Raw genomic sequence first — 13044 nt, 5'->3', positions numbered from 1 at the left:
GACATTTTTATCTAACTCTAATGATTTATAATTTGTCGCTGAAGTGACCTCGCGTAAAATTTCTCAGTTAGTACAATTTTTGGTACCTATAGGGTACCGAAAATTGTACTTTCTCAGATATTTTATTAAACCTAACATCGAAAGATCGAGTTTAATTAATATAATGCTTTTATAATAACATATTTATACTGTAACTATAAATAACAATGTTGACTGTTACAAACATAATAATTATTTAGAACATAAACTAAGTTTTCAATATAGTTACACTGAATTTAAACCAGGGTTCGTTCAAGCCGTATTCAATTACTGTTCCTTAGGCGGATGCGGATAGAAACAGACTTGTTTCCGACTGGACCATCTTCTCAGGATAAATTCTATTAAATAAGTCCATTCATCTTTATTAACAGCACTTCTTTAAGATTAATTTCTTTGATAACAATATATTTTTAAGCTTGTTTCAGAAAGTACTGTCCATTAAATATCTTTGGGCTCTGAAATACTTACGTACTTATTTACGTAGACGCTACTTTTTATCCAAGTGACATTTCTATAGCTAGGTAAGTAACTAATCGATCTTTTGACAATAATTTGTATTGTGATAACGATAATTAGCCTACTAAATTATCCAATCTACAATTAATTTATAAATTATTGTTATAGATGTAATCTAGTCATAAAATTTTAGTCTATGCTTTATTAAAGTCTAAACTCTACTTAACTTCTTAAGAGTACTAGAGCTTTTTGTGACAGTGCAACTCCGGAGAAGTATTATCGCCATGCATATTTCTGCTTCTAAGCTGAAATGTTGCAATATTTGTTCCGGTCTGAAGGGCCTAGCTGGCGGTGTTCTTACAGGCAAATGAGGCCTAACATCTACGCCTCGCATTGATCACAGGGCAGCGTGTTGCAGGACTTGCTTGTTGCATGTTGTGTTTCCACTTAAAATCAGGTGAGCAATCCACTTAGTCCGCCATTTAGAACTAAAAAAAAAATTGCAAACAACGGCAATAAATTGTCCTGTATCAACAAAGCGTTGGATTGAATGAAGAAAGTATACATGTTATGTGTCTCTTGATCATAAATTAGTGTGATCAAAGTACAACCCAACTAAGAGTGCGAGTGTTACTCTTTCGTACTTTTAGTATTAGTAAGAACGCCGAACAGGAAAGAAGGCGGATCCTAGCCGCGACTATTTAAAACTGTATATCTTGCCTAAGAATAGTAAAAATGAATCTTGCCTTAGACTTTTATTGAGTCGTACTTGCTATTGCGTTCGCAGCATGCATAGATTATCTGTTTTCAGCAGGACGGCCCACTCGTTAATTTGGATCTTGACACATGCAATATTGCTTACTTAAGTCGTTATGCGCAATAAGAACAAAAGCGTTCTCCAGACTTAATAACCATTAAAGTAACTATTTGAGATTGTAACTCTTGTCTAACTATAGTATTTACAATCTCAGAGCGCAACATGCATAGATTGTTATGTTAATTAAACGGGAAGGGGACCCGTTCATTTAGTTTTACATAGAACTTCCCTTCCTTAGTTACTCGTTTACCGTACTGTTTAAATTTTGCTATCAAAATGTTCCATACAAAAACTATCATCCGCATCATCTTCACCTCAACCAATCGACGTGTACTGCTGGACATAGGTCTTTTGTAGGGAGTTCCACAATACACGGTCCTGGGCCGCTTGCCTCCATATAAAAATAAAGTGCCTTATTTAAGAAAAGTGAGGACTCCGCACGTCTTTGAGAACATTATGGCAAATTCCTAGGCATACGGGTTTCCTTACGATGTTTTCCTTCACCGTTGAAGCAAGTGATATTTTTAATTGCTTAAAACGCACCTAACTTAAAAAACGTCTGAGGTGCTCTGTTTGGTACTTGCCTCCCCGAAAGTAAAACCGAAGTTCTAACGACTAGGCTACCACCGCATCTTAGACTATCACCATATTTCATACAAATCTCAAACTTTCTATGTGGAAAAAGATACGTGATATTAATTTTGGCTCAGCCTTGTTAATTTTATTATACAAGAACCCATTATTAAATCATCTTGTAAATTTAACAATGTCCTTAAATTGAATCTCTCTAATTGATTTTAGCATCACTGAATTACAAGGCGGGTTTATTCAAGCTGTCTTCAGTGAATGTTCCTCATGCGGAATACGAACTAAGGCGTGCCTTAGACTCGACAAACTATTCAAGACAGTAAATCTTGTCTGAATATATCTACTACCTAGAACGCATCCATAGATTGTCACGTAAATTTCAACGGGGCGGCCCACTCGTTAATTTGCTCCTTGTCACATGAGATAAACCTTTCTAAAACCTTCCATTTGTTTCTCAAAATTCCATATTCAAAAATATTCGATTTGCAAATTTGTACTTCTTTGTTGCTTAAAAAATTAGTTGTAAAACAATAATTAGTGACTCGGGGCAAACCTATTTTCCAATTACTGAAACTCACGGAATTTTTTATCTTTATCCATCATCTTCAGACTATTAACGTCACACTGCTACGTATAGGCCTAGAGCATAGACACTCCACGCTGCTCTAAATGGCTATTATCATAAGTCAGTGACCATAACAGGGACTGATGACCTAATCTGCTGCTCGAAGTGCTAATTGGACACTGCGGAATACCTAACTCCGGGCTGGTGCAGAAAAACCTAGTACCTAAAAATGCAAACTAAAATTCTAAATTCAAATTCAAAAATGATTTATTCATGAAGACCTTATTACAGGCACTTATGAAGCGTTCATATATATAGTATGTTTCCATCAATGTTAGGTTAGGTTATAACTACACTCGTTAACGCACCCAGGTTTAAGAAGAGCCCACAGCAAACTTAGCCGGGTTTCATTTTGATATCACCATCTCTCAGTCGAATTAATATTAAGCTATGAAGTTAGAGCAATTCATACCTAAGCATTTTTGTCATTCATGGAATCCTTAATATCCTTAATTATTTGCCTGAACCAGGATTAAAATACAATAAAAAGGATTCAAATATAAGATCCTGTGGGTCCTTTTTTTGATTTTCGTTTAACATGCTAACCAGTAGACAACAAGGCAGACTGTCTAGTCGTTTGCATATTCAACAATGTACATCTTAATCTAAAAATGTGTTATCAAAAAAAAGGATTTACGTGTGTAAAAACTAACTGAAAAAAAGGAATATTTAAATTAGAAACAACAAGCGTTGATAAGTATGGATACCGCTCCGTCCGTCTGCCAAGTTTCCTTTGAAAAAGTTTAACCAACAGCGCACCTGTCTGCACATCAATAGAGTGAAACGCTCAAAAGAGCCGTCTTTTATACAGCTTCAGATCCGACATGGAAGCAATTTCAATGAAGACTCTATTGTTCTTACCAGTGACAAACTTCCTCAACGCAGCTTCGTCTCATTTATACACAAAAATGTTACCGTCTTTTTTTTATTCTATACTGAACATAAATTTACCGTGGTTTGTTTGTGAGTGAACTCAACTCTTTCAAATAAAACTCTTTAGAGTTATCCTTTGTCATAATCTGAGTATTTAATTATTATTATACCAAAAAAAAGCTAATGATGTAGGTACCACTACCACCAGAGAATTTTTGATTTAATTAAGATAAAAGCATCTTTATCTTCAAAGTAAATCTTTTATCCTGTACAAACTTACACCCACTATTCTATACACTATACCCCGACCCTCTGCGTTACCAACGCAGGCCAACGCCAACCGCGCTTTGAATTTATTTTCTCGGATAATATTGGTCAAAGTATGCTGTTTAACCTTGCCTACAAGTATATTAAATAGGTATGAACTTCTTTATTTGAATCTGATTTTTTTGAAAAGTTCATGGTTTTCAATTATTTCCTGAAATAAATTGTTGCATACTAAATTACCACTTCATTGAGGCGTAACGAACTAACAAAATTAATTACGCACCAAAAAGGTGGTAATTATAACACGTGTTTATGGAATACTTTAGTATTCAACCAGAAATAGTACTGAAACTACAAACAAAAACGATATAATTTAATACGAACACAGTTTATTAAGTTTTATACGTAAACTCCTAGAGACATTCTGTTGATGAGCGCTTAAATAATTATGCGTAAGTGAGGCGATTTCAAACACACACAGCAGTATATTAAAATATAACGTTAGGTTATTTATTACCGTAATGTATCAAGATACAAGTATAAGTAGGTGATAGCTTAGTGGTTAGGACTTCATCATCGGGGGCCCGAGATCGAATCCTAGCACTCACTTAAATTTTTCTGTGCGTTTTAAGCAATTTAAATATCACTTGTTTTAACGGTGAAGGGAATCATCGAAACCTATATGCCTGAAATAAATAAATATACTACGACAATACACACATCGCCATCTAGCTCCAAAGGAAGCGTAGCTTGTGTTATAGGTACTAAGATGACTGATGAATATTTCTATGAATAATATACATAAATACTTATAATAAACAGATAAACCCCAGACACTGAAAAACATTCATGTTCATCACACAAACATTTTCCAGTTGCGGGAATCGAACCCACGGCCTTGTACTCAGAAAGCAGGGTGCTGCCCACTGCGCCAGTCGGCCGTCATAAATTCGGATTCAAAAAGTCGGTCGTCGTCGTGATAGTTACCCATAATTGTCAAAAGACGTGTGAAACCCATTCCGCACTGAGCCAGCGTGGTGGACTACGGCTTAAACCCTTCTCACTGTGGGAAGACCCATGGCCTGTAGTGGACCGGTAATAGGTCACCGTTCACATTACAATTGTTGGTAGTAAATACGTATCCAGTACCAAAATATGTTCATCTAAAGTTTATAGCGGAGAAAATCCCTCGTTCCGTTGATAAAGTTTACGAGTACGATTTGACACTAACTTGTGTATGGAGTGTTTATGTGCGGCGAGTCTTATCTACCCTCCGCAACTTTGTCTTGAGCGCTACCCCTTGACGATATTAACTAGAGGGCTAGTGGAGTAGGCAGAAGGTTTTTATAGGCATGTGATATAGATCTTAACTTCGTAATATTTTCGTTACATACCTAATTGATAAAAATATTTTCTATCACCACATAAGAAAACTCAGAGCCACTTAGTAGATTTAGTTCTGAAGCTAAGAAAACTCAGAGCCACTTAGTAGCTATGTTCGGAGTAAGGATAAAACGAACATATAAAAGTAATAGTCAAGCTTTTTGTGACATAGCTCCATAAGTTTAAAGAATGTGTTAAAACACATTTATTACAACGAGGTTATTATACAATTGATGAGTTTCTTAATGACAAGGTTGCTTGGAAGCATCCGGCTCCGCTTTCATCTCTCACAAGATAGAAAAATGAATGTTAAAATATAAAATGTAAATTTTTGATGTTGGAAAAGAGCAACTGCTGAGTTTCTTGCCGGCTTCTTCTCGGTAGAATCTGCCTTCCGAACCGGTGGTAGAGTCACTACACACGGACAGACTTGACGTTTTAAAAGTGCTTGTATTAGGCCTACTTGAAATAAATGAATTTTGAATTTTGAATTTTTTTTTAATTTAGCTCGTCCAGGGAACGAGGCATGTGAGGCTTAATACCTGCGCCTTATGACGATGGAAAGCGAGACACTTTGTAGGACATGGTCCTTGCCTAGCCTGCTAAGTGTTCCACTTGTGTGTTGTTGTGTTTTGGTATTAGGCAATATTTTTCATTTACTATCAGGTGGGAATCTGTTTGGTCCGTCAATTACAATGCAAAAAAATGTAGATTAACCACAGTAAATACAAATGTATTTTTTAATAGAGCTCACCCGGGAAATACCACTATTCTTATTTCTACTGCCAAGCAGCATGGCTGTGTTCCTCTCTAAATGGTGAGTTGCCAGTATAATCACAGAGAATTACAGGCAACTGATGAAAATAACTTTTCCAAAATGATTTAGTTTTTTTCATATGCATTTCTGTTCTGTTAAGTCAAGGGTATACTCTTTTGACTAACTTGTGTCAAGAGTTTGTAAACATCCATTTATGACATTTACGAATTGCGTTAACGGTCGCAATAAAAGCATATTCGTCTTTTAAATAATACACATGTTCTACCAGCTTATATTTTATTACTTGTATTTTCACCCTTTATTCATAATGGAATTTTAAATCATTTTTTGCTGATTAATTTAACTATAATGCCTTCAAACCGGTTGCGAATTACAAGAAAACCACGAAATTAAAATAAAATCCAGACGAGCCAATAAGTACCTACCACCAAACGATTTCATCACATAATAATGTATTCGCTATCGATCAATGAGTATCATAACTTATAAGTATTTCTAGACTTACAAAGTTCATCATCATCATCACATCAACCGATAGACGTCCACTGCTGGACATAGGTCTTTTGTAGGGAGTTCCAAGTTCCACGATTCTGAGCCGCTTGGATCCAGCGGCTACCTGCGACGCGCTTAATGTCGTCTGTCCACCTCGTTGGGGGTCGACCAACGCTGCGCTTACCAGTACGGGGCTGCCATTCCAGCACCTTTGGACCCCAATTTCCATCCTTTCTCCGAACGATGTGCCCGGCCCATTGCCACTTAAGCTTCACGACTCGTTGAGCTATGTCGGTAACTTTGGTTCTTCTACGAATCTCCACATTTCTGATTCGATCGCGTAGAGATACTCCGAGCATAGCACTCTCCATCGCCCGCTGAGTGACTCTAAGCCTTCTTATGAGGCCCATAGACCATGTTTCAGAGCCATAGGTCATCACTGGCAACACGCACTGTTCGAAGACTTTCGTCTTCAGGCACTGAGGGATTTTTGACGAAAAGATGGCACGAAGTTTCCCGAACGCTGCCCATCCGAGTTGGATTCGGCGGTTCACCTCCTTCTCGAAATTTTACCTACCTAACTGGATCGTGTGTCCTAGGTATACGTATTCGTCAACAATTTCGAGTGCAGTGTTCTCAACGATTACTGGTTGAAGCGGAACATGAGCATTAGACATAATCTTCGTCTTGCTCATGTTCATTCGTAGGCCAACCTGTTGAGAAGCTCTGCTGAGGCCATTGAGCATCGTATTTAGGTCTCCCAGAGTCTCTGCCATTATGACTACATCGTCGGCGAACCGAAGTTGAGTGATGTACGTAAGTACTCAGTAACTTTGTATGTAAGACATACAAAGTTACTGAGTTACAAAATCCGCCGGAAATTTTCGGTTCTTTAATTTTTGAAATTTCTCTAATTTCTTCAAATATTAACGTAAACTATTTCTCAACCAACCAATTCACGTTATATTTATTATCTGTGGTCCATGACTCAGATGTTGCGACTATTGTAAAAGTTTCCGCAGTAAGGGGTAATATCGTGTTGGAGACGTCGGTTATTGCGTTATATAAAACTATAAGAGTCTTGGAGAAAAGTGCACTTGAAATCGTTTTATTTAACTTGAGAGCAGTCCACAAATGTGAGCCGGTTATATAACCACTACCTGTGGACCTCTCGACGATTGCGAGATAAGGACCTACACAGATGTGTTCCCCTTTTTCATATTGTTTCATACGATTTCTTTTTTCATATAATTAATGCAACGTAATTAATTTTCTAAAACACATGGCCAGTTGGCCAGCTTGTATGCTTAAATAACGAAACAAACAATATTCAAAATGAAATATTAGAATCACGTTCTGCTACCACGTTTGACATTGAAGTTTTTTAATAATTATATCATTTTTATCATTTTTATTAGTGTAGTTACCTACATTTGGAGGAATTATCAATTTAATAAATTCAAAAAGAATAAAACGCTGCCTGGCCGCGATTGCCAGAGAGTCGCAGGTTCAAATCCTGTCGGTTCCGAAAAATGTTTATATGCTTTTTAAATTTACAAAATTTTATTGTATTCCTTAAAAACCATCATTTATTGTACCATGTATCTTATTAAAGACGTAAACCTTTCCTCCCATACATGTGAACGAATCAGAGTTTAGATCCTTTAAACTACTCCAATGGAAATTCGAAAGCTTTAACGAACAGCACCTAAGGTACTTGCGGTAAACAAGGGCCACCTTAATTTAATAAAGCTTATAAAATGGTATAAATTAAAAAATAAAACTCAATTTGAAATCACAAGACAAATAGTTGAAGATTCATTCATCTAAAACCGTACAAATATTACTGTTTTTATCACATTTTCGATGAAAAAAAGTTTTTTTTTTAAAACCTTAGCTGGTCCTTATTGAACTTAGGTAGTATAATAAAGACCATTAATTATTACAGTATTTAAAAATACTAACGTTAATTCTCACTGGGCCTTCTAGCTTATTATATCTTACATTATCATTTTGGCATTGAACAACAATGTAGCTACAACAAATTATAGGGAAAAAACCATTGCGGTCCTTAATAAACTTATGTAACAAACTTATAACAATAAAAAAGTTTTCCAAAGAAATATCCAGAAAAATTGTATATTTTAGAATAGATTTACCCTTTCACAACTAGGGACAGGAAATAAGAATCGTATATAATTAAATTACAAAAAAAAAATAGTATAGCATATGATATATTTCTTAAATCTTAGTCACTAATCATGACACCATATTCGGCAGAGTGGGCATTGACGTATATATTCACAACGTACTGTATCATATGCGTGGCAGTACCTTATGTAATAATAATCTTTGTTGAGATTTGTTTTATGTTATTTTCCTTTTGATTAGGATCTCTTTTTTCTTTCCTTCTCTCTAAGTTAATCTTTTGAAAACATCCAATACACAGAAATAATCCAATTATATGCACTAAGTATGTAAAAATATCTATGTAGATTAGTAAGTTTAATAAGGGCCTGCCAGCGGCCTTTATTGCCCGCCTGGAATGTGGCTCTTGTTAGACTCCTTAGGCTTGTTTTATAAAATTTATTAAAAAATGTACATAAAAAGTAAATTAATGATGAACTCTCCTTGATTTGTCCGTAAAAATGATTTTCTTGAAGTCCTTAATTAAAGATTACGTAAAATTTGTATATTTTAAGCTTTAATATTCTTCACTTTACCCAAAATTTCTGCTAATGTGTAACGTAGACCTACTCATCGTATGGCGTCATTGCTATTGACGAGATGTCTGATCGCGTGATGTTGCGCTTTTAAATATTAGCCTTCTGATTGGTCACTTTAGAAGTGTTCGTGAATGGAATCTAAATAAATGTGATACAAATGTGTTTGTTTTTGTGGCAATGGACCTTGATAGACACTGGCTCTTTCTACCCGCAGGTACCTTATTACTTGTTAGGAATACCTACTGATACCATCGTCAGTACTCTAAAAGGCATACGGGTGATAAACGCCAGTATTTTGGCAAACAGTATACTGTACAAACGCCTTGTGGTGACGGTAGATCAGAATACAGTTGACACGAACCCTTCTCTTCCCGCGGGTGTTTTACGATGCGACTAAGGAAATATAACGGAGAACGGGTGGCCTACTCTGTTATCCTTCTACCATCTTCTGAAACACCAATGATAAAGGGCCCTCCCTCCTGTTGGGAGACGCTGTTTAGTCCAGTAGTGAACTGTTACAGGCAATTGACAATACTGTACACGATAATATAGTATACTAGCTGTTGCCCGCGACTTTGTCTGCGTTAGATTTTGTTTTTAAAGTATTCAGTATCGCAAAGCCTTAAATGAATATATATATATATATATATATATATATATATAATAATGTGACTGTCAATTAATTATAGAAAAATAGTTTGCAATAAAATAAAATTGCGACTATAATTAAAGATCTCAGCTATCCTATCTCTTACGTTGGACCAGACTGCTCACGGTGTGCCAATTTAATTTAAAATCGGTTAAGTAGTTTAGGAGTCCATCGCAGACAAACATCGTGACAGGAGATTTATATATATATAAATATACTGAAGCCTGCTTTGATTTCTAAAAATACTCATAGATGAGATAGCACATTAATCTATCTACTCGTAAAACAAGTACGGAAATGAGTATCAAAATAGGAAGGCATCGGAATTTAATTCTTAGTTTACTTTTAGTTAATGATGGCTGAAACTGTTTCTTCAATTATGTACCTTTCCTTTTCTAAATGGACCTTTCCTTAAACTTGCTAATACAAACCAAGAGTTAATTAACAAACAACAAACATGATGCTTGTTTTGAGGTAATTAACTTGTATTTGTTTTCGGTTGTTCATCGACCTTAAATTTATTCAAAAGCACTGTTTTTTCCTAACTTGTCTCTTGATATTTCTTAGCTATTGCCTTATTTTCAGGTAAAAGCCCCGTTTCTACCAAAAACTAATTACTAATACCTACTCGTATGCAAGTCCACCAGATACCGAAGACGAGCAAACATAACAGTTTGCTATTAATTTACTGAGTCACACATTCATACCTACGTACGCCCGTGTTAATAGTCTATTGTATTCTAAGCTTATACAAATCCGTAGTGAATCCCATAAGACCATGGAGTATATTATGAGGTTATTAGCAGATGTATTGGCTTATGTGGCTGTATATCATCCAGTTAGGATGCTACCTGAGCCCCTAATCATATTAAGAGGAGTAATTATAAGGATTAAGTGGCGTCTAATAACAATGTATTTATTTGTGAACTGGTTTTTCTCTGCCGATTTTCAGAAGCATGAAATGTGTTTTATTAACGATTTTTAAAAATGTAGGTACTTTAAATGTAGTCAAAGACAATTTTTATACAGTATTATTGCTAAATTAAGTTTAGCAATAATACTGTATAAAAAGATGAGGTGAGAACGGTGAGAAGTCGTTTTCTTCCCCACTCGAGGAATGTGTGCCATTCCCCAAGAGCCCATATCGATTTTAAAAGTCTTATGAAGCTTCATTAAATACAAATCTTCATGTTAAAACCAGAGTAGATAACAATACGGGGGCTTGAGTTATTTATGAAAGTGTTCAGTGGCATAAAATTTGGACTAATTCACATTTCCGAATTGAATAAGGCTTTAATTTAAAATGAGTCGTCTGAATCTTTGAGATCGACAATGTAGTTGGGAAGTTTGTCGCATTTCACTGCTGGGAACAATCCAATTCTCCATTTAAATAACTTCAGAGTCGGGTTTCAAGTTGTGTGAAAGATTCGCGGCTCTTTTCGTCTGATCCGTTGATGTGAACGCTGTAGGCAAAAGTTTGCTATGGTACCTGAATGAGAAGAAACGAATGGCAAAGTAAAGTAATGCTTGCTATTTCCATTAGATTTTGCTAAAATTTACCATTCATCAATAGCTTAAAACACTGCAATGCTGGAATGGAATCTTAAGGCCTCTCACAACGGATATTTAGGAATAACTTATTTATTAAGAAAATGAGCTTTAATTTTTTAAGCTCTCCGTCACGTATTTTATTTTGGTTAAATTATCAGGTTTTTAGTATGAACTATGACTTTCGAAATGGTTCTAACTTAACGTTTTATTTTAATTTAATATTACATGATTGGTTGCAGGCATCACTCAATACAGTAATTTTGCGAATTAAAAAGAACAAGAACATAGTTAATTCAAGTTTTAAGTTTCTTCCTGCTTTTAACGTTGCGATGCACAAAAGTATCCGCAATAACTACATCGCCGCAAAGCTCAACCGAGAAAATAAAGGCAGCAGTGTGGCGTAGATACCCAATAAATAATAAATATTAACAAGTGCTTGTAACTCAATAAGTATGATGACTTAGATTATTATATAGAGTGTTTCTAAGAGAACTTCTCAATAAGAGCTGTTGATATTCAAAGTGAACCTGTTTAAGACCATTGCACATAAAAAACTCTAATTATGTTTCGACTGCATCGTCTCTACAATCACGTGAGATTTCTTTATAATTATTTTATACTTTATAAGTATAGACAGGTGATCTATAAAACCAGTTGCATCTACGGCAACTAGTTTTATAGATCAAAAGTCAAAAATTGCTACGCAACATTTGCTTCTTTTATTTGTTTGACTTCTAACTGAGATAGTTTGGCTGATGATTAAGATGGAAAATTAGGGAAAACCCAAAGAGACATTCAAATTGAAATTAATAATTTTGTATTGGTATTGCTATTTCAAATTTATTCCAATAAAATTCAAAATTCAAGCACTTTTTGAAACATCAAGTCTGTCTGTTTGTAGTGACTCTACCACCGGTTCGGAAGGCAGATTCTATCGAGAAGAAGCCGGCAAATAAATGGGCGAGATCTTTAGTTGATACGAAGTTCACCGGGTTATCGTATATAATAGCATTGAACTACAATAGACTTCCATTAATGGTGCTAATTAACGGCGATTAATTCCATACGTATCTAATATACTGTATCTCAGATAGTCGGCACTGTGTAAACAATAACGACATAACTACATCAATAACTCTCTAAGTACTTGTCATTAAACAATCAAAGGTGCGATGCGATGCTATGCGATATGTTTAATTAAAATCTTGAAAGCGCTGTTACTGACTGACTGTCTGACTGACTGAAGGCGCGATTTTTGGAACACACCCTGTGTTCTCATCATCGGCAGCCAATTAAGGTATTTTGATGACTGGCGCAGCGGTGAGAGCTGTGAATTTTAGTAGGAGGTAAGGGTTCGATACCCGGCAGGAGTAATTTGGAAATTTATAATTTCTGAATTTCTTCTGGTCTGGTCTGGTGGTAGGCTCTGGCCGTGGTTGGTTACCAACCTACCGACAAAGACGTGCCGCTAAGCGATTTAGTGTTCCGGTGCGATGTCGTGTAAAAACCTATTAGGGGTACGACTACCATACTACCTAAAAGGTTAGCCCGCTACCACATTATATTTTTTTTGACAAAAACAGTGATTAAATGGAAGTAACTTAATTTATTAAGTATATTTTTTATACTTAATACATTTTATAGTTTAATCTTATAACATAGACTAAACGTTGCCGAAAAAGTACAGTTAATGTACAATATTGGAAAATTTTAAAAGCATTGAGCAGAGCAATAAGTGGTAGAAAAGAAAATGATTTAATTAAAAAAAAGCAAGAAAGAAAAGCATCTTAGAGTGCATCG

General features: G+C 35.5%; 1 protein-coding gene across 1 annotated transcript in view; it reads left to right on the top strand.

The window, feature by feature from the left end:
- Positions 1 to 13044, top strand: part of LOC120633682 (lachesin-like) — a 337749-nt gene that overhangs the window by 169808 nt on the left and 154897 nt on the right. The gene's annotated exons all lie outside the window — the stretch shown is intronic.

This window comes from Pararge aegeria, chromosome 2 (assembly GCF_905163445.1).
Source record: "Pararge aegeria chromosome 2, ilParAegt1.1, whole genome shotgun sequence".
In the NCBI taxonomy this organism is placed as follows: Eukaryota; Metazoa; Arthropoda; class Insecta; order Lepidoptera; family Nymphalidae; genus Pararge; species Pararge aegeria.
The sequence above is the reverse complement of the archived record's forward strand: the minus strand, read 5'-3'. Positions and strand labels throughout refer to the sequence as shown.